General features: G+C 48.5%; 10 non-coding genes and 1 pseudogene across 10 annotated transcripts; all 11 read left to right on the plus strand.

Moving 5' to 3' along the window:
• Positions 1 to 362: 362 nt before the first annotated feature.
• On the plus strand, positions 363 to 553 carry LOC141205510 (U2 spliceosomal RNA). The gene has a single exon (XR_012276246.1). It is a non-coding gene; the product is annotated as a U2 spliceosomal RNA (small nuclear RNA).
• A 1,120-nt stretch (positions 554 to 1,673) lies between these two features.
• Positions 1,674 to 1,864, plus strand: LOC141205522 (U2 spliceosomal RNA). Its single transcript, XR_012276247.1, has one exon. It is a non-coding gene; the product is annotated as a U2 spliceosomal RNA (small nuclear RNA).
• Positions 1,865 to 2,983: 1,119 nt separating this feature from the next.
• LOC141205013 (U2 spliceosomal RNA) lies at positions 2,984 to 3,174 on the plus strand. The gene has a single exon (XR_012275791.1). It is a non-coding gene; the product is annotated as a U2 spliceosomal RNA (small nuclear RNA).
• A 1,119-nt stretch (positions 3,175 to 4,293) lies between these two features.
• Positions 4,294 to 4,484, plus strand: LOC141205015 (U2 spliceosomal RNA). The gene has a single exon (XR_012275792.1). It is a non-coding gene; the product is annotated as a U2 spliceosomal RNA (small nuclear RNA).
• Positions 4,485 to 5,604: 1,120 nt separating this feature from the next.
• Positions 5,605 to 5,795, plus strand: LOC141205016 (U2 spliceosomal RNA). Its single transcript, XR_012275793.1, has one exon. It is a non-coding gene; the product is annotated as a U2 spliceosomal RNA (small nuclear RNA).
• Positions 5,796 to 6,912: 1,117 nt separating this feature from the next.
• LOC141205491 (U2 spliceosomal RNA) lies at positions 6,913 to 6,990 on the plus strand (annotated as a pseudogene).
• A 5,563-nt stretch (positions 6,991 to 12,553) lies between these two features.
• LOC141205439 (U2 spliceosomal RNA) lies at positions 12,554 to 12,746 on the plus strand. The gene has a single exon (XR_012276205.1). It is a non-coding gene; the product is annotated as a U2 spliceosomal RNA (small nuclear RNA).
• Positions 12,747 to 13,866: 1,120 nt separating this feature from the next.
• On the plus strand, positions 13,867 to 14,057 carry LOC141205017 (U2 spliceosomal RNA). Its single transcript, XR_012275794.1, has one exon. It is a non-coding gene; the product is annotated as a U2 spliceosomal RNA (small nuclear RNA).
• Positions 14,058 to 15,176: 1,119 nt separating this feature from the next.
• Positions 15,177 to 15,367, plus strand: LOC141205018 (U2 spliceosomal RNA). The gene has a single exon (XR_012275795.1). It is a non-coding gene; the product is annotated as a U2 spliceosomal RNA (small nuclear RNA).
• Positions 15,368 to 16,489: 1,122 nt separating this feature from the next.
• On the plus strand, positions 16,490 to 16,680 carry LOC141205020 (U2 spliceosomal RNA). The gene has a single exon (XR_012275797.1). It is a non-coding gene; the product is annotated as a U2 spliceosomal RNA (small nuclear RNA).
• A 1,120-nt stretch (positions 16,681 to 17,800) lies between these two features.
• LOC141205021 (U2 spliceosomal RNA) lies at positions 17,801 to 17,991 on the plus strand. Its single transcript, XR_012275798.1, has one exon. It is a non-coding gene; the product is annotated as a U2 spliceosomal RNA (small nuclear RNA).
• The last annotated feature ends 1,096 nt before the right edge of the window (positions 17,992 to 19,087 follow it).

The raw sequence follows: 19,087 nt of genomic DNA on the forward strand, positions 1-19,087 counted from the left end.
TTCAGTCTGCTGCTGGACAGCCAGCAGCAGCAGCAGCAGGAGAGGTAATTAATCAGCAACCCTCCTGCTAAGGGTAGACAGCTGCTCGTTCCACCCCCCCCCGCCTTAATTGGTTCTCCTCCCTTCCAACGGTGTTGAGGCGGGTGGGAACAGCCGGGGGTTGAGGGTACTGTGCTAAAAGAGGTGGAGTTATGCAGATCTAAAACGCGTGGATTGCAGCAGCAGCAAGCCGAAAAGTGCAGGCATGTGAGGGATCTAGAGGTTGACAGCATGTCTTCTTAACGGGAGTCCAGGTGGCCATCTCCACAAATGGACTTTTCAGAATCCTTGGGTGGCACCGTAGTCGGAAACCAATTCTGGTTATCGCTTCTCGGCCTTTTGGCTAAGATCAAGTGTAGTATCTGTTCTTATCAGTTTAATATCTGATACGTCCCCTATCTGGGGACCATATATTAAATGGATTTTTAGAACAGGGAGATGGAAAAAGAGCTTGCTCTGTCCACTCCACGCATTGACCTGGTATTGCAGTATCTCCAGGACCGGTGCACCCCTTCTTTAATGCAGTTTCTAAAATCAGAAAGAATTGAATTCAATGCTTTTTGTTCATTTTGCTTGTTTGTCGGATTTTGGGATGGACTCTTTGGCTTTGCTTTTCTTCTCCTCATTGGATTTTTCATGTTAAAAGTTGCAGAAGCCAGATGACAAGCTCATTTTGGTTCAACTTCAGCAACTGTGCATTGCATTGCCATGTAATGTAATGTAATGCAATGCTATCTATCTAGCTCTCCCTCTATACTTCCTTTTGGATAAACAGACATATTAGGCAAGCATTTTGGAGCTTTCACCTAAATAACTACAGGTGGTGAGATAAGCTGCACAATATAATTGACCTTTCAGTATATTGTTGCACACACACCATCTATTTAGCAAATGCCCTTGTTATCAACAGCAGCCTTTTAAACTCACCTGAGCTAACAGGTATGTGAGCTGGTTACTCTGCTGCGCTTAAAATTTCTTTTTTGGTTTGCTACAATGCCTTTTCTGAAACGTTGTCTCCCTCTGCTGGAACACTGACTTCTTTCATTTAATGCCTGCAGACTATAAAAGAGAAACCAACCCAAAAAGTTTGGTTGATTAGTCTGTGGCATTCTTTTAAACTGTTGCTTATGGCGGTCTCTGTGAGCTTCTCAGTGACATTCAGCCATCCAGGTATCCCGCCTGCAGTAGACGGAATGTGGCAATGGAACGCTGGCTGCGCGTGTCATAATAGGCTCTGAGCCTTTATATACCTGCGCACAGCAGCAGCCACCTTCAGTCTGCTGCTGGACAGCCAGCAGCAGCAGCAGCAGGAGAGGTAATTAATCAGCAACCCTCCTGCTAAGGGTAGACAGCTGCTCGTTCCACCCCCCCCCCGCCTTAATTGGTTCTCCTCCCTTCCAACGGTGTTGAGGCGGGTGGGAACAGCCGGGGGTTGAGGGTACTGTGCTAAAAGAGGTGGAGTTATGCAGATCTAAAACGCGTGGATTGCAGCAGCAGCAAGCCGAAAAGTGCAGGCATGTGAGGGATCTAGAGGTTGACAGCATGTCTTCTTAACGGGAGTCCAGGTGGCCATCTCCACAAATGGACTTTTCAGAATCCTTGGGTGGCACCGTAGTCGGAAACCAATTCTGGTTATCGCTTCTCGGCCTTTTGGCTAAGATCAAGTGTAGTATCTGTTCTTATCAGTTTAATATCTGATACGTCCCCTATCTGGGGACCATATATTAAATGGATTTTTAGAACAGGGAGATGGAAAAAGAGCTTGCTCTGTCCACTCCACGCATTGACCTGGTATTGCAGTATCTCCAGGACCGGTGCACCCCTTCTTTAATGCAGTTTCTAAAATCAGAAAGAATTGAATTCAATGCTTTTTGTTCATTTTGCCTGTTTGTCGGATTTTGGGATGGACTCTTTGGCTTTGCTTTTCTTCTCCTCATTGGATTTTTCATGTTAAAAGTTGCAGAAGCCAGATGACAAGCTCATTTTGGTTCAACTTCAGCAACTGTGCATTGCATTGCCATGTAATGTAATGTAATGCAATGCTATCTATCTAGCTCTCCCTCTATCCTTCCTTTTGGATAAACAGACATATTAGGCAAGCATTTTGGAGCTTTCACCTAAATAACTACAGGTGGTGAGATAAGCTGCACAATATAATTGACCTTTCAGTATATTGTTGCACACACACCATCTATTTAGCAAATGCCCTTGTTATCAACAGCAGCCTTTTAAACTCACCTGAGCTAACAGGTATGTGAGCTGGTTACTCTGCTGCGCTTAAAATTTCTTTTTTGGTTTGCTACAATGCCTTTTCTGAAACGTTGTCTCCCTCTGCTGGAACACTGACTTCTTTCATTTAATGCCTGCAGACTATAAAAGAGAAACCAACCCAAAAAGTTTGGTTGATTAGTCTGTGGCATTCTTTTAAACTGTTGCTTATGGCGGTCTCTGTGAGCTTCTCAGTGACATTCAGCCATCCAGGTATCCCGCCTGCAGTAGACGGAATGTGGCAATGGAACGCTGGCTGCGCATGTCATAATAGGCTCTGAGCCTTTATATACCTGCGCACAGCAGCAGCCACCTTCAGTCTGCTGCTGGACAGCCAGCAGCAGCAGCAGCAGGAGAGGTAATTAATCAGCAACCCTCCTGCTAAGGGTAGACAGCTGCTCGTTCCACCCCCCCCCCCCGCCTTAATTGGTTCTCCTCCCTTCCAACGGTGTTGAGGCGGGTGGGAACAGCCGGGGGTTGAGGGTACTGTGCTAAAAGAGGTGGTGTTATGCAGATCTAAAACGCGTGGATTGCAGCAGCAGCAAGCCGAAAAGTGCAGGCATGTGAGGGATCTAGAGGTTGACAGCATGTCTTAACGGGAGTCCAGGTGGCCATCTCCACAAATGGACTTTTCAGAATCCTTGGGTGGCACCGTAGTCGGAAACCAATTCTGGTTATCGCTTCTCGGCCTTTTGGCTAAGATCAAGTGTAGTATCTGTTCTTATCAGTTTAATATCTGATACGTCCCCTATCTGGGGACCATATATTAAATGGATTTTTAGAACAGGGAGATGGAAAAAGAGCTTGCTCTGTCCACTCCACGCATTGACCTGGTATTGCAGTATCTCCAGGACCGGTGCACCCCTTCTTTAATGCAGTTTCTAAAATCAGAAAGAATTGAATTCAATGCTTTTTGTTCATTTTGCTTGTTTGTCGGATTTTGGGATGGACTCTTTGGCTTTGCTTTTCTTCTCCTCATTGGATTTTTCATGTTAAAAGTTGCAGAAGCCAGATGACAAGCTCATTTTGGTTCAACTTCAGCAACTGTGCATTGCATTGCCATGTAATGTAATGTAATGCAATGCTATCTATCTAGCTCTCCCTCTATACTTCCTTTTGGATAAACAGACATATTAGGCAAGCATTTTGGAGCTTTCACCTAAATAACTACAGGTGGTGAGATAAGCTGCACAATATAATTGACCTTTCAGTATATTGTTGCACACACACCATCTATTTAGCAAATGCCGTTGTTATCAACAGCAGCCTTTTAAACTCACCTGAGCTAACAGGTATGTGAGCCGGTTACTCTGCTGCGCTTAAAATTTCTTTTTTGGTTTGCTACAATGCCTTTTCTGAAACGTTGTCTCCCTCTGCTGGAACACTGACTTCTTTCATTTAATGCCTGCAGACTATAAAAGAGAAACCAACCCAAAAAGTTTGGTTGATTAGTCTGTGGCATTCTTTTAAACTGTTGCTTATGGCGGTCTCTGTGAGCTTCTCAGTGACATTCAGCCATCCAGGTATCCCGCCTGCAGTAGACGGAATGTGGCAATGGAACGCTGGCTGCGCGTGTCATAATAGGCTCTGAGCCTTTATATACCTGCGCACAGCAGCAGCCACCTTCAGTCTGCTGCTGGACAGCCAGCAGCAGCAGCAGCAGGAGAGGTAATTAATCAGCAACCATCCTGCTAAGGGTAGACAGCTGCTCGTTCCACCCCCCCCCGCCTTAATTGGTTCTCCTCCCTTCCAACGGTGTTGAGGCGGGTGGGAACAGCCGGGGGTTGAGGGTACTGTGCTAAAAGAGGTGGAGTTATGCAGATCTAAAACGCGTGGATTGCAGCAGCAGCAAGCCGAAAAGTGCAGGCATGTGAGGGATCTAGAGGTTGACAGCATGTCTTCTTAACGGGAGTCCAGGTGGCCATCTCCACAAATGGACTTTTCAGAATCCTTGGGTGGCACCGTAGTCGGAAACCAATTCTGGTTATCGCTTCTCGGCCTTTTGGCTAAGATCAAGTGTAGTATCTGTTCTTATCAGTTTAATATCTGATACGTCCCCTATCTGGGGACCATATATTAAATGGATTTTTAGAACAGGGAGATGGAAAAAGAGCTTGCTCTGTCCACTCCACGCATTGACCTGGTATTGCAGTATCTCCAGGACCGGTGCACCCCTTCTTTAATGCAGTTTCTAAAATCAGAAAGAATTGAATTCAATGCTTTTTGTTCATTTTGCTTGTTTGTCGGATTTTGGGATGGACTCTTTGGCTTTGCTTTTCTTCTCCTCATTGGATTTTTCATGTTAAAAGTTGCAGAAGCCAGATGACAAGCTCATTTTGGTTCAACTTCAGCAACTGTGCATTGCATTGCCATGTAATGTAATGTAATGCAATGCTATCTATCTAGCTCTCCCTCTATACTTCCTTTTGGATAAACAGACATATTAGGCAAGCATTTTGGAGCTTTCACCTAAATAACTACAGGTGGTGAGATAAGCTGCACAATATAATTGACCTTTCAGTATATTGTTGCACACACACCATCTATTTAGCAAATGCCCTTGTTATCAACAGCAGCCTTTTAAACTCACCTGAGCTAACAGGTATGTGAGCTGGTTACTCTGCTGCGCTTAAAATTTCTTTTTTGGTTTGCTACAATGCCTTTTCTGAAACGTTGTCTCCCTCTGCTGGAACACTGACTTCTTTCATTTAATGCCTGCAGACTATAAAAGAGAAACCAACCCAAAAAGTTTGGTTGATTAGTCTGTGGCATTCTTTTAAACTGTTGCTTATGGCGGTCTCTGTGAGCTTCTCAGTGACATTCAGCCATCCAGGTATCCCGCCTGCAGTAGACGGAATGTGGCAATGGAACGCTGGCTGCGCGTGTCATAATAGGCTCTGAGCCTTTATATACCTGCGCACAGCAGCAGCCACCTTCAGTCTGCTGCTGGACAGCCAGCAGCAGCAGCAGCAGGAGAGGTAATTAATCAGCAACCCTCCTGCTAAGGGTAGACAGCTGCTCGTTCCACCCCCCCCCCGCCTTAATTGGTTCTCCTCCCTTCCAACGGTGTTGAGGCGGGTGGGAACAGCCGGGGGTTGAGGGTACTGTGCTAAAAGAGGTGGAGTTATGCAGATCTAAAACGCGTGGATTGCAGCAGCAGCAAGCCGAAAAGTGCAGGCATGTGAGGGATCTAGAGGTTGACAGCATGTCTTCTTAACGGGAGTCCAGGTGGCCATCTCCACAAATGGACTTTTCAGAATCCTTGGGTGGCACCGTAGTCGGAAACCAATTCTGGTTATCGCTTCTCGGCCTTTTGGCTAAGATCAAGTGTAGTATCTGTTCTTATCAGTTTAATATCTGATACGTCCCCTATCTGGGGACCATATATTAAATGGATTTTTAGAACAGGGAGATGGAAAAAGAGCTTGCTCTGTCCACTCCACGCATTGACCTGGTATTGCAGTATCTCCAGGACCGGTGCACCCCTTCTTTAATGCAGTTTCTAAAATCAGAAAGAATTGAATTCAATGCTTTTTGTTCATTTTGCTTGTTTGTCGGATTTTGGGATGGACTCTTTGGCTTTGCTTTTCTTCTCCTCATTGGATTTTTCATGTTAAAAGTTGCAGAAGCCAGATGACAAGCTCATTTTGGTTCAACTTCAACAACTGTGCATTGCATTGCCATGTAATGTAATGTAATGCAATGCTATCTATCTAGCTCTCCCTCTAAACTTCCTTTTGGATAAACAGACATATTAGGCAAGCATTTTGGAGCTTTCACCTAAATAACTACAGGTGGTGAGATAAGCTGCACAATATAATTGACCTTTCAGTATATTGTTGCACACACACCATCTATTTAGCAAATGCCCTTGTTATCAACAGCAGCCTTTTAAACTCACCTGAGCTAACAGGTATGTGAGCTGGTTACTCTGCTGCGCTTAAAATTTCTTTTTTGGTTTGCTACAATGCCTTTTCTGAAACGTTGTCTCCCTCTGCTGGAACACTGACTTCTTTCATTTAATGCCTGCAGACTATAAAAGAGAAACCAACCCAAAAAGTTTGGTTGATTAGTCTGTGGCATTCTTTTAAACTGTTGCTTATGGCGGTCTCTGTGAGCTTCTCAGTGACATTCAACCATCCAGGTATCCCGCCTGCAGTAGACGGAATGTGGCAATGGAACGCTGGCTGCGCGTGTCATAATAGGCTCTGAGCCTTTATATACCTGCGCACAGCAGCAGCCACCTTCAGTCTGCTGCTGGACAGCCAGCAGCAGCAGCAGGAGAGGTAATTAATCAGCAACCCTCCTGCTAAGGGTAGACAGCTGCTCGTTCCACCCCCCCCCCGCCTTAATTGGTTCTCCTCCCTTCCAATGGTGTTGAGGCGGGTGGGTACAGCCGGGGGTTGAGGGTACTGTGCTAAAAGAGGTGGAGTTATGCAGATCTAAAACGCGTGGATTGCAGCAGCAGCAAGCCGAAAAGTGCAGGCATGTGACGGATCTAGAGGTTGACAGCATGTCTTCTTAACGGGAGTCCAGGTGGCCATCTCCACAAATGGACTTTTCAGAATCCTTGGGTGGCACCGTAGTCGGAAACCAATTCTGGTTATCGCTTCTCGGCCTTTTGGCTAAGATCAAGTGTAGTATCTGTTCTTTTAAGAACACAAGAGCTACGATCTACACTTGACGAGAGCGATCGAACTCGGAAGGAGAAGAGCTTCGGAGCCCAGCTGACATCGGAGAAGGAAGGCGGATATCGGTGGGAGGAAGAAGCTCTAAAGAATCCAGAAGAAGACGAAGACTCGGAGAAGAATCGGGCTGTCCTGTGGAATCTTCGAGTAAGAAAATCATCGAGACAAAGACCTTTCGGGGAATTTGTCCAGAACACGACGGGAGAAGAATCTGCATAGCTCCACCCATTTCGGGAAGAGCTCCAGATCCAGCTCCAAGAAGTAACTGCAGGAGGAAAGCCATGGCAAGCGCTGCGAGGAAGGCCGAAAAGAAGAGCCTGGAGCAGGGGACAGCCAGGAGGGCCCAGCCAGGAGCCGATTCTGACCCCAAGGACTCTGCCTCCACGACTGGCCAGCAGAAGGGACCCCAGAAGCCCCGCCACGAAGCTCCAGCCCTGGAGCCATGGATGCGGCAGACGGTGGCCCTGAAACTGAAGGAAGTGGATGGGAGGGTGCCGGACATGTCCTCGGACGTGTTCTGCCAGAAGATGCTGCTGGATCGAGGCTTCTCCAGGTCGGACACCCTCAGCATCCAGACCTTCTTGACGGGGATCTTCTTCGTCACCTTCGCAACTGTGAACACCTGCAGGAGGTTCTGGGAAATGGTAAGCGCAAAAGGACCGGATAATTCTTTCTCTGCCTTTACAGGTAGCTGCCCTATCCAGAGAGACGAAAGGAGGATCACGGTCTCCATGCGCAACCCGCACACCCCAGGCCAAGACATCTGTACCTTCCTGAGACGCTTCTGTTTGGTTGTGAAGGAACCCTCTCACATCCTGAATGGACTCGGCTTCTGGACAGGTAAGTGGTCGGTGACTGTTAGACTTCACAGGGACCTGGCGTACTCAGACGGACTTCGGCACCTGCCCCCGACATTCTCCCTGGGCAACTCCTACGGCCTCATCTATTACCCGGACATGCCGCGGAACTGCAGGAAATGCGGCAAGAACGGCCACGAGATGAAGGACTGCAAGGAGGATGCCTGCAGGATTTGTCGAGTGACGGGACACAGCTCGAAAGACTGCCCGAAGAAGACGTCATGCAACCTGTGTGGGCTGGCGGCTCATCTGTACAAGGATTGCCCCAAGCGTGAGAGATCCTGGGCATCGGTGGTTGCGACGACCCCAGCTCCGGAGGACAAGGCCCCGACGACCAGGCCTGTGAAGGTCAAGGACGCGACGACCAAGGCCCCAGCGGCCAAGGCCGAGACGACCAAGGCCAAAGCGGTCAAGGAGTCGGTGGCCAAAGCCCCAGCGACGGTCCCAGCAGCTCCGAAGCAGAAGAAAAAGTCAAAGGAGGGTAAGAGTTCTGTCACCCCTCTCTCGATCCCTCCCCCTGCCACCCCCGTCCAATCCCCCCCCACCCCGGCCACCCCTGCTGAGGATTCCACTTCCTCTTCCTCCTTCCCCTACTCCTCAGCAGGTGTCCTTTCCCCTGCCCCGGCAGCCACTCTCCCTCCCCAGACCATGGTAGCGGTGGAATTAATCTTTCCTCCACCTGCCGCTATCTATTCCGAGGAGGATTTTCCCCTTCTTGTCTCCCCAGTTCCAACCCGGGGAAAGAGGAAGGTGGAGGACAGCCCTGCTACTGAATCCTCCAAAAAGAAGATTCTGGATTTCGTAGGCGAAAAGGAGGATACCCTCCCTGAGCCAGAAGAGATGGAGCACATGGTTGAGACCCTGGTGGCCGAGCCAGAAGAGGAGGAACTGGTGGTTGCCGAGATCGAGGCCGCGCTGCTTGACCAGATGGAGGAAGAGGGCCTGCTGGTGATCCCGTCACCAGCAGTCAACACCGACGAGGGACCACCCGACCGGAGTGGTAACTAAGGTGTATTGCCTGCGCTAACTTTTTCTTTTTTCCCTACATGATGGATAATATTAACTTATTTTCCATTAATGTCAGGAGCATCAAGGACAAGTTCAGACGTCAGACTATTTATGCCTTCCTTACTTCCCAGTTGTGTGATGTTTATATGTTGCAGGAATGTTCCCTTCCCTCCTCTAGGTCCTTCAAACATCTGGCCAGGGAGTGGTCCCACGGTCCATCCTACTGGTCCGGTGGGGGTGACTGCAAGTCTGCGGGGGTCGCAATTCTGATCAGGGGGGGCGCATTCACGCTTGAGTCCATCCAGGAGCTCATCTGCGGCAGGGCTCTTGTTGTAGATGGCAACTGGGCGGGAGAACCTGTCAGGTTCATCAACGTGTATGCGTCCCCACTGAAGAATGAGCGTTTGGAGCTTTTCCAGACCCTGCGGCTTCAGCTTGCCACCACCAGGACCTTAGTGATGGCCGGGGATTTCAACTGCCCCATCGAGGAGGATGGTCGTAGTTCTGGCACATCTGCCAAGTTGGACATCACGTCCAAGCTGCTCATCGAGATGGTAACCGAGGCCTCTCTTCAGGACGTGGTGGGCTCCATGGGGAGAGGCTCCACGAACTATTCGTGGAGCCGACCCGATGGCTCACTCCGCTCCAGGATTGACTTTGTGTTCACCTCTCGGGCAGTCAGGCAGAGTAGGCACTCGATGGTCCCCTGCTTCTTCTCCGACCACAGAGCCATTCACTTACAAGGTGTCCTCGGCGACGGTTTTCCGTCCGGCCCCGGCTCCTGGAAGCTGAATTGTGCTCTGCTGGCTCAGGATGAAGTCGTGGAGGAGCTGAGAGCAGCCTACGCAATGTGGCAGTCCTACAAGGGTAGCTTCCAAACAGTCTCTGATTGGTGGGAATATGTTAAACTTGAGTTTCGCTGTTTCTTTCAGGCCAAGGGTCGACAACAGGCATGTGAGAAGAGGAGGGACTTTAGAGGGCTGCAGCGCGAGCTGCGGTCGCTGCAGGACCTTCTTCACTGCGGCTGGGACGTGAGGGAGGAGCTGGAGGAGACCAAGAAGAGCCTGAAAAGGCACTTTGAGGAGGAGTCCAAGCGAATCGTCTTCCGTTCCAAAGTGGAGAATCTGGAGAAGGGTGAGAAATGTAACTCATTCTTTTTCAGGAAACTTCATGCCGGTCACACGCCCCTGAACGAGCTGCGAGACGAGAGTGGAAACATGCGACGTGGGAAGGAGGACGTGATGAGGGTCGTCAGCGACTTCTACAGCGAACTCTACTCCCACAAGACTACCGACCCCGACGCTGCTGATAAGTTCCTGTCAGGTATCACTAACCATCTTGATCCTGCAGGCACGGCAGCCTTGGACAAACCTCTGATGGTGGGCGAATTGCTCTCTGCCGCTAAATCCTTTAGGACCGGCAGGACCCCGGGCAGTGATGGTCTTCCAGCGGAGCTCTATGTAGCGCTGGGAGACCTCATCTGTCCGGACCTGTTGGACCTGTACGAGGAGATGGTGGTGGAGGGTAGAATGCCTCCATCTTTGAGGGAAGGAATGGTCACGATCCTGTACAAGCGGAAGGGAGAGCGGTGCGACCTGAGGAATTGGCGTCCCATCACTCTGCTCAACGTGGACTACAAGATCCTGGCCAAGACGATGGCGACACGACTTAAGACGGTCATCGGACGGATCATCCACCCGGACCAGACCTGCGGCATCCCTGGACGTCGCATCGCAGACAGCCTCGCTCTCGTGCGGGACACGGTCGAGTACATCAAGGTCCGCCGCGCACACGCGGCCCTGGTCTCCTTGGATCAGGAGAAGGCCTTCGACCGGGTTTCCCACGAGTTCATGGGCCGAGCTCTGCACCGGTTAGGTTTGGGTAACATGTTTTGTTCGTATGTCCGTTTGATGTATTTTGATATCCACAGCTCGGTGTTGGTGAAAGGCTGGAAGACTGACCCCTTCCCTGTCCTCTCTGGGGTCAGACAAGGCTGCCCTCTATCACCTCTTCTTTTTGTTTGTGTTATAGAACTCTTCGCAGAGGCTATCCGGCAGAATGGAGAGATCAGAGGGATCACCGCACCGGGTCCGGGACGACACGAGGTCAAGTGCTCGTTCTACATGGACGACGTCACCGTCTTCTGCGCTGATCGTGGTTCAGTCGACGCCCTCGTCCAGACGTGTGAGAGGTTCGGCCGGGCTTCAGGGGCCAAAGTCAACTGCAGGAAGTCGGAAGCCATGCTCTTCGGGGATTGGCAGCCGGCCTCCTCCGCCCCCTTCCCCTTCAACATTCAACCGGATTTCCTCAAGGTGCTGGGAGTCTGGTTCGGGAAGGAAGGAGCGGCCCTCAAGTCCTGGCAAGAACGCTTGGCCAAGGTGAAGCAACGGATCGGACTCTGGAGCCTCAGACACCTCACTTGTGAGGGTAAGGCACTCGTCCTGCGTAATGAGGTCCTGCCCGTCTTGCAGTACACGGCGCAGGCCTGGCCCCCACACGTCACTGTGTGCAGGGCCATTACCAGGACAGTGTTTCACTTTGTCTGGGGATCCAAGATGGACAGAGTCAGGCGGGCCGTCATGTACAAGGAGCCTCGCAAGGGTGGGAAGGGCGTTCCAGATATCCCCACCCTCCTGCGATCCTCTTTTGTGTGTGATTGTGTCCGCCGGACTTTGCAAGTCAAGAATGGCTCCGCGGGCAGGTCCATGTCTCGCTTCTTCCTGCTTCCTCTTTGGAGGAGACTCGGCTGGGACAAGTGGGACAGCTCCTTCCCCTACAACTGGACGACGCCATGGTTCTACGGAGACGTCGTTCGATTTGTGGGGGAACATCAACTGGAGGGACTCAAGCCCGACTTGTGGAAGCCCAAAACTATCCACAAGCTCATCAGAGCCAAGGATGACGTGGAGAACATCACAGGACTTCACCAGGACACGCTGGAGACTGTGTGGACAAATGTGTCGTCTGACAGGCTGACCAACGGGCACAAGGACTTGTCGTGGATGGCGATTCAGGGCGGACTGCCCGTCCGGTCATTCATGCATGCCCGGAACCTGTGCAAGACCCGGTACTGCCCAAGGTGCCCCTTCGTGGAGGAAACTTCATTGCACACTTTTTGGGACTGCGGATTTGCACAGCGCCTGTTGACTGCCCTTGAGGACGACCTGAGGAACTCTGTCCTCAGGGCGAGCCTATCGCACCATTCTGTGCTTTACGGACTCTTCCCTGGGGTTCATACCGTCGGAGCCATCCAGGAGGCTTGGCGCCTTATGAACTGCTTCAAGGATGCCGTTTGGGTTGCCAGGAACCGGCTCATCTTGAGGAGGGAGAGGATGTCCATCCAGGACTGCCGCAGGCTGATCCACAGTCTGCTCAAAGACTATTCCATGTGGACGGTCCGGAGGACGAGGATGAGGACTAAACCCCTCCTCCCCCTCTCCCCTTATGTGTCTTGTCTTTCAATAAAGCTTCGGGCCTGTGATTTTCCCCTCCCCATCCCCTTTTTCCCAATCCCCATCCCTTATCACGGTTCGTCGTACTGTATTGATTGACATGCTTTTTCTTTCAGATTGAGTGTTTTGTGTAGCATAGGGGTGTGATGTGTCTAGTTAGTGCGTCGTATCCTCATGCTATGTAAATATGATGTAGAATTCTGTGTGTACTGGGCTGCGGCACTGTACACTGTCTGTTAACTTATTTTTTGTGCTAATAAAAGATATATTCAATCAAAAAATCTGTTCTTATCAGTTTAATATCTGATACGTCCCCTATCTGGGGACCATATATTAAATGGATTTTTAGAACAGGGAGATGGAAAAAGAGCTTGCTCTGTCCACTCCACGCATTGACCTGGTATTGCATTATCTCCAGGACCGGTGCACCCCTTCTTTAATGCAGTTTCTAAAATCAGAAAGAATTGAATTCAATGCTTTTTGTTCATTTTGCTTGTTTGTCGGATTTTGGGATGGACTCTTTGGCTTTGCTTTTCTTCTCCTCATTGGATTTTTCATGTTAAAAGTTGCAGAAGCCAGATGACAAGCTCATTTTGGTTCAACTTCAGCAACTGTGCATTGCATTGCCATGTAATGTAATGTAATGCAATGCTATCTATCTAGCTCTCCCTCTATACTTCCTTTTGGATAAACAGACATATTAGGCAAGCATTTTGGAGCTTTCACCTATATAACTACAGGTGGTGAGATAAGCTGCACAATATAATTGACCTTTCAGTATATTGTTGCACACACACCATCTATTTAGCAAATGCCCTTGTTATCAACAGCAGCCTTTTAAACTCACCTGAGCTAACAGGTATGTGAGCTGGTTACTCTGCTGCGCTTAAAATTTCTTTTTTGGTTTGCTACAATGCCTTTTCTGAAACGTTGTCTCCCTCTGCTGGAACACTGACTTCTTTCATTTAATGCCTGCAGACTATAAAAGAGAAACCAACCCAAAAAGTTTGGTTGATTAGTCTGTGGCATTCTTTTAAACTGTTGCTTATGGCGGTCTCTGTGAGCTTCTCAGTGACATTCAGCCATCCAGGTATCCCGCCTGCAGTAGACGGAATGTGGCAATGGAACGCTGGCTGCGCGTGTCATAATAGGCTCTGAGCCTTTATATACCTGCGCACAGCAGCAGCCACCTTCAGTCTGCTGCTGGACAGCCAGCAGCAGCAGCAGCAGGAGAGGTAATTAATCAGCAACCCTCCTGCTAAGGGTAGACAGCTGCTCGTTCCACCCCCCCCCCGCCTTAATTGGTTCTCCTCCCTTCCAACGGTGTTGAGGCGGGTGGGAACAGCCGGGGGTTGAGGGTACTGTGCTAAAAGAGGTGGAGTTATGCAGATCTAAAACGCGTGGATTGCAGCAGCAGCAAGCCGAAAAGTGCAGGCATGTGAGGGATCTAGAGGTTGACAGCATGTCTTCTTAACGGGAGTCCAGGTGGCCATCTCCACAAATGGACTTTTCAGAATCCTTGGGTGGCACCGTAGTCGGAAACCAATTCTGGTTATCGCTTCTCGGCCTTTTGGCTAAGATCAAGTGTAGTATCTGTTCTTATCAGTTTAATATCTGATACGTCCCCTATCTGGGGACCATATATTAAATGGATTTTTAGAACAGGGAGATGGAAAAAGAGCTTGCTCTGTCCACTCCACGCATTGACCTGGTATTGCAGTATCTCCAGGACCGGTGCACCCCTTCTTTAATGCAGTTTCTAAAATCAGAAAGAATTGAATTCAATGCTTTTTGTTCATTTTGCTTGTTTGTCGGATTTTGGGATGGACTCTTTGGCTTTGCTTTTCTTCTCCTCATTGGATTTTTCATGTTAAAAGTTGCAGAAGCCAGATGACAAGCTCATTTTGGTTCAACTTCAGCAACTGTGCATTGCATTGCCATGTAATGTAATGTAATGCAATGCTATCTATCTAGCTCTCCCTCTATACTTCCTTTTGGATAAACAGACATATTAGGCAAGCATTTTGGAGCTTTCACCTAAATAACTACAGGTGGTGAGATAAGCTGCACAATATAATTGACCTTTCAGTATATTGTTGCACACACACCATCTATTTAGCAAATGCCCTTGTTATCAACAGCAGCCTTTTAAACTCACCTGAGCTAACAGGTATGTGAGCTGGTTACTCTGCTGCGCTTAAAATTTCTTTTTTGGTTTGCTACAATGCCTTTTCTGAAACGTTGTCTCCCTCTGCTGGAACACTGACTTCTTTCATTTAATGCCTGCAGACTATAAAAGAGAAACCAACCCAAAAAGTTTGGTTGATTAGTCTGTGGCATTCTTTTAAACTGTTGCTTATGGCGGTCTCTGTGAGCTTCTCAGTGACATTCAGCCATCCAGGTATCCCGCCTGCAGTAGACGGAATGTGGCAATGGAACGCTGGCTGCGCGTGTCATAATAGGCTCTGAGCCTTTATATACCTGCGCACAGCAGCAGCCACCTTCAGTCTGCTGCTGGACAGTCAGCAGCAGCAGCAGCAGGAGAGGTAATTAATCAGCAACCCTCCTGCTAAGGGTAGACAGCTGCTCGTTCCACCCCCCCCCGCCTTAATTGGTTCTCCTCCCTTCCAACGGTGTTGAGGCGGGTGGGAACAGCCGGGGGTTGAGGGTACTGTGCTAAAAGAGGTGGAGTTATGCAGATCTAAAATGCGTGGATTGCAGCAGCAGCAAGCCGAAAAGTGCAGGCATGTGAGGGATCTAGAGGTTGACAGCATGTCTTCTTAACGGGAGTCCAGGTGGCCATCTCCACAAATGGACTTTTCAGAATCCTTGGGTGGCACCGTAGTCGGAAACCAATTCTGGTTATCGCTTCTCGGCCTTTTGGCTAAGATCAAGTGTAGTATCTGTTCTTATCAGTTTAATATCTGATACGTCCCCTATCTGGGGACCATATATTAAATGGATTTTTAGAACAGGGAGATGGAAAAAGAGCTTGCTCTGTCCACTCCACGCATTGACCTGGTATTGCAGTATCTCCAGGACCGGTGCACCCCTTCTTTAATGCAGTTTCTAAAATCAGAAAGAATTGAATTCAATGCTTTTTGTTCATTTTGCTTGTTTGTCGGATTTTGGGATGGACTCTTTGGCTTTGCTTTTCTTCTCCTCATTGGATTTTTCATGTTAAAAGTTGCAGAAGCCAGATGACAAGCTCATTTTGGTTCAACTTCAGCAACTGTGCATTGCATTGCCATGTAATGTAATGTAATGCAATGCTATCTATCTAGCTCTCCCTCTATACTTCCTTTTGGATAAACAGACATATTAGGCAAGCATTTTGGAGCTTTCACCTAAATAACTACAGGTGGTGAGATAAGCTGCACAATATAATTGACCTTTCAGTATATTGTTGCACACACACCATCTATTTAGCAAATGCCCTTGTTATCAACAGCAGCCTTTTAAACTCACCTGAGCTAACAGGTATGTGAGCTGGTTACTCTGCTGCGCTTAAAATTTCTTTTTTGGTTTGCTACAATGCCTTTTCTGAAACGTTGTCTCCCTCTGCTGGAACACTGACTTCTTTCATTTAATGCCTGCAGACTATAAAAGAGAAACCAACCCAAAAAGTTTGGTTGATTAGTCTGTGGCATTCTTTTAAACTGTTGCTTATGGCGGTCTCTGTGAGCTTCTCAGTGACATTCAGCCATCCAGGTATCCCGCCTGCAGTAGACGGAATGTGGCAATGGAACGCTGGCTGCGCGTGTCATAATAGGCTCTGAGCCTTTATATACCTGCGCACAGCAGCAGCCACCTTCAGTCTGCTGCTGGACAGCCAGCAGCAGCAGCAGCAGGAGAGGTAATTAATCAGCAACCCTCCTGCTAAGGGTAGACAGCTGCTCGTTCCACCCCCCCCCCCCGCCTTAATTGGTTCTCCTCCCTTCCAACGGTGTTGAGGCGGGTGGGAACAGCCGGGGGTTGAGGGTACTGTGCTAAAAGAGGTGGAGTTATGCAGATCTAAAACGCGTGGATTGCAGCAGCAGCAAGCCGAAAAGTGCAGGCATGTGAGGGATCTAGAGGTTGACAGCATGTCTTCTTAACGGGAGTCCAGGTGGCCATCTCCACAAATGGACTTTTCAGAATCCTTGGGTGGCACCGTAGTCGGAAACCAATTCTGGTTATCGCTTCTCGGCCTTTTGGCTAAGATCAAGTGTAGTATCTGTTCTTATCAGTTTAATATCTGATACGTCCCCTATCTGGGGACCATATATTAAATGGATTTTTAGAACAGGGAGATGGAAAAAGAGCTTGCTCTGTCCACTCCACGCATTGACCTGGTATTGCAGTATCTCCAGGACCGGTGCACCCCTTCTTTAATGCAGTTTCTAAAATCAGAAAGAATTGAATTCAATGCTTTTTGTTCATTTTGCTTGTTTGTCGGATTTTGGGATGGACTCTTTGGCTTTGCTTTTCTTCTCCTCATTGGATTTTTCATGTTAAAAGTTGCAGAAGCCAGATGACAAGCTCATTTTGGTTCAACTTCAGCAACTGTGCATTGCATTGCCATGTAATGTAATGTAATGCAATGCTATCTATCTAGCTCTCCCTCTATACTTCCTTTTGGATAAACAGACATATTAGGCAAGCATTTTGGAGCTTTCACCTAAATAACTACAGGTGGTGAGATAAGCTGCACAATATAATTGACCTTTCAGTATATTGTTGCACACACACCATCTATTTAGCAAATGCCCTTGTTATCAACAGCAGCCTTTTAAACTCACCTGAGCTAACAGGTATGTGAGCTGGTTACTCTGCTGCGCTTAAAATTTCTTTTTTGGTTTGCTACAATGCCTTTTCTGAAACGTTGTCTCCCTCTGCTGGAACACTGACTTCTTTCATTTAATGCCTGCAGACTATAAAAGAGAAACCAACCCAAAAAGTTTGGTTGATTAGTCTGTGGCATTCTTTTAAACTGTTGCTTATGGCGGTCTCTGTGAGCTTCTCAGTGACATTCAGCCATCCAGGTATCCCGCCTGCAGTAGACGGAATGTGGCAATGGAACGCTGGCTGCGCGTGTCATAATAGGCTCTGAGCCTTTATATACCTGCGCACAGCAGCAGCCACCTTCAGTCTGCTGCTGGACAGCCAGCAGCAGCAGCAGCAGGAGAGGTAATTAATCAGCAACCCTCCTGCTAAGGGTAGACAGCTGCTCGTTCCACCCCCCCCCCGCCTTAATTGGTTCTCCTCCCTTCCAACGGTGTTGAGGCGGGTGGGAACAGCCGGGGGTTGAGGGTACTGTGCTAAAAGAGGTGGAGTTATGCAGATCTAAAACGCGTGGATTGCAGCAGCAGCAAGCCGAAAAGTGCAGGCATGTGAGGGATCTAGAGGTTGACAGCATGTCTTCTTAACGGGAGTCCAGGTGGCCATCTCCACAAATGGACTTTTCAGAATCCTTGGGTGGCACCGTAGTCGGAAACCAATTCTGGTTATCGCTTCTCGGCCTTTTGGCTAAGATCAAGTGTAGTATCTGTTCTTATCAGTTTAATATCTGATACGTCCCCTATCTGGGGACCATATATTAAATGGATTTTTAGAACAGGGAGATGGAAAAAGAGCTTGCTCTGTCCACTCCACGCATTGACCTGGTATTGCAGTATCTCCAGGACCGGTGCACCCCTTCTTTAATGCAGTTTCTAAAATCAGAAAGAATTGAATTCAATGCTTTTTGTTCATTTTGCTTGTTTGTCGGATTTTGGGATGGACTCTTTGGCTTTGCTTTTCTTCTCCTCATTGGATTTTTCATGTTAAAAGTTGCAGAAGCCAGATGACAAGCTCATTTTGGTTCAACTTCAGCAACTGTGCATTGCATTGCCATGTAATGTAATGTAATGCAATGCTATCTATCTAGCTCTCCCTCTATACTTCCTTTTGGATAAACAGACATATTAGGCAAGCATTTTGGATCTTTCACCTAAATAACTGCAGGTGGTGAGATAAGCTGCACAATATAATTGACCTTTCAGTATATTGTTGCACACACACCATCTATTTAGCAAATGCCCTTGTTATCAACAGCAGCCTTTTAAACTCACCTGAGCTAACAGGTATGTGAGCTGGTTACTCTGCTGCGCTTAAAATTTCTTTTTTGGTTTGCTACAATGCCTTTTCTGAAACGTTGTCTCCCTCTGCTGGAACACTGACTTCTTTCATTTAATGCCTGCAGACTATAAAAGAGAAACCAACCCAAAAAGTTTGGTTGATTAGTCTGTGGCATTCTTTTAAACTGTTGCTTATGGCGGTCTCTGTGAGCTTCTCAGTGACATTCAGCCATCCAGGTATCCCGCCTGCAGTAGACGGAATGTGGCAATGGAACGCTGGCTGCGCGTGTGATAATAGGCTCTGAGCCTTTATATACCTGCGCACAGCAGCAGCCACCTTCAGTCTGCTGCTGGACAGCCAGCAGCAGCAGCAGCAGGAGAGGTAATTAATCAGCAACCCTCCTGCTAAGGGTAGACAGCTGCTCGTTCCACCCCCCCCCCGCCTTAATTGGTTCTCCTCCCTTCCAACGGTGTTGAGGCGGGTGGGAACAGCCGGGGGTTGAGGGTACTGTGCTAAAAGAGGTGGAGTTATGCAGATCTAAAACGCGTGGATTGCAGCAGCAGCAAGCCGAAAAGTGCAGGCATGTGAGGGATCTAGAGGTTGACAGCATGTCTTCTTAACGGGAGTCCAGGTGGCCATCTCCACAAATGGACTTTTCAGAATCCTTGGGTGGCAC

The sequence above is a fragment of the Phyllobates terribilis genome, unplaced genomic scaffold (genome assembly GCF_046119375.1).
Source record: "Phyllobates terribilis strain yellow unplaced genomic scaffold, ASM4611937v1 Scaffold_138__1_contigs__length_4804227, whole genome shotgun sequence".
Classification (NCBI taxonomy): Eukaryota; Metazoa; Chordata; class Amphibia; order Anura; family Dendrobatidae; genus Phyllobates; species Phyllobates terribilis.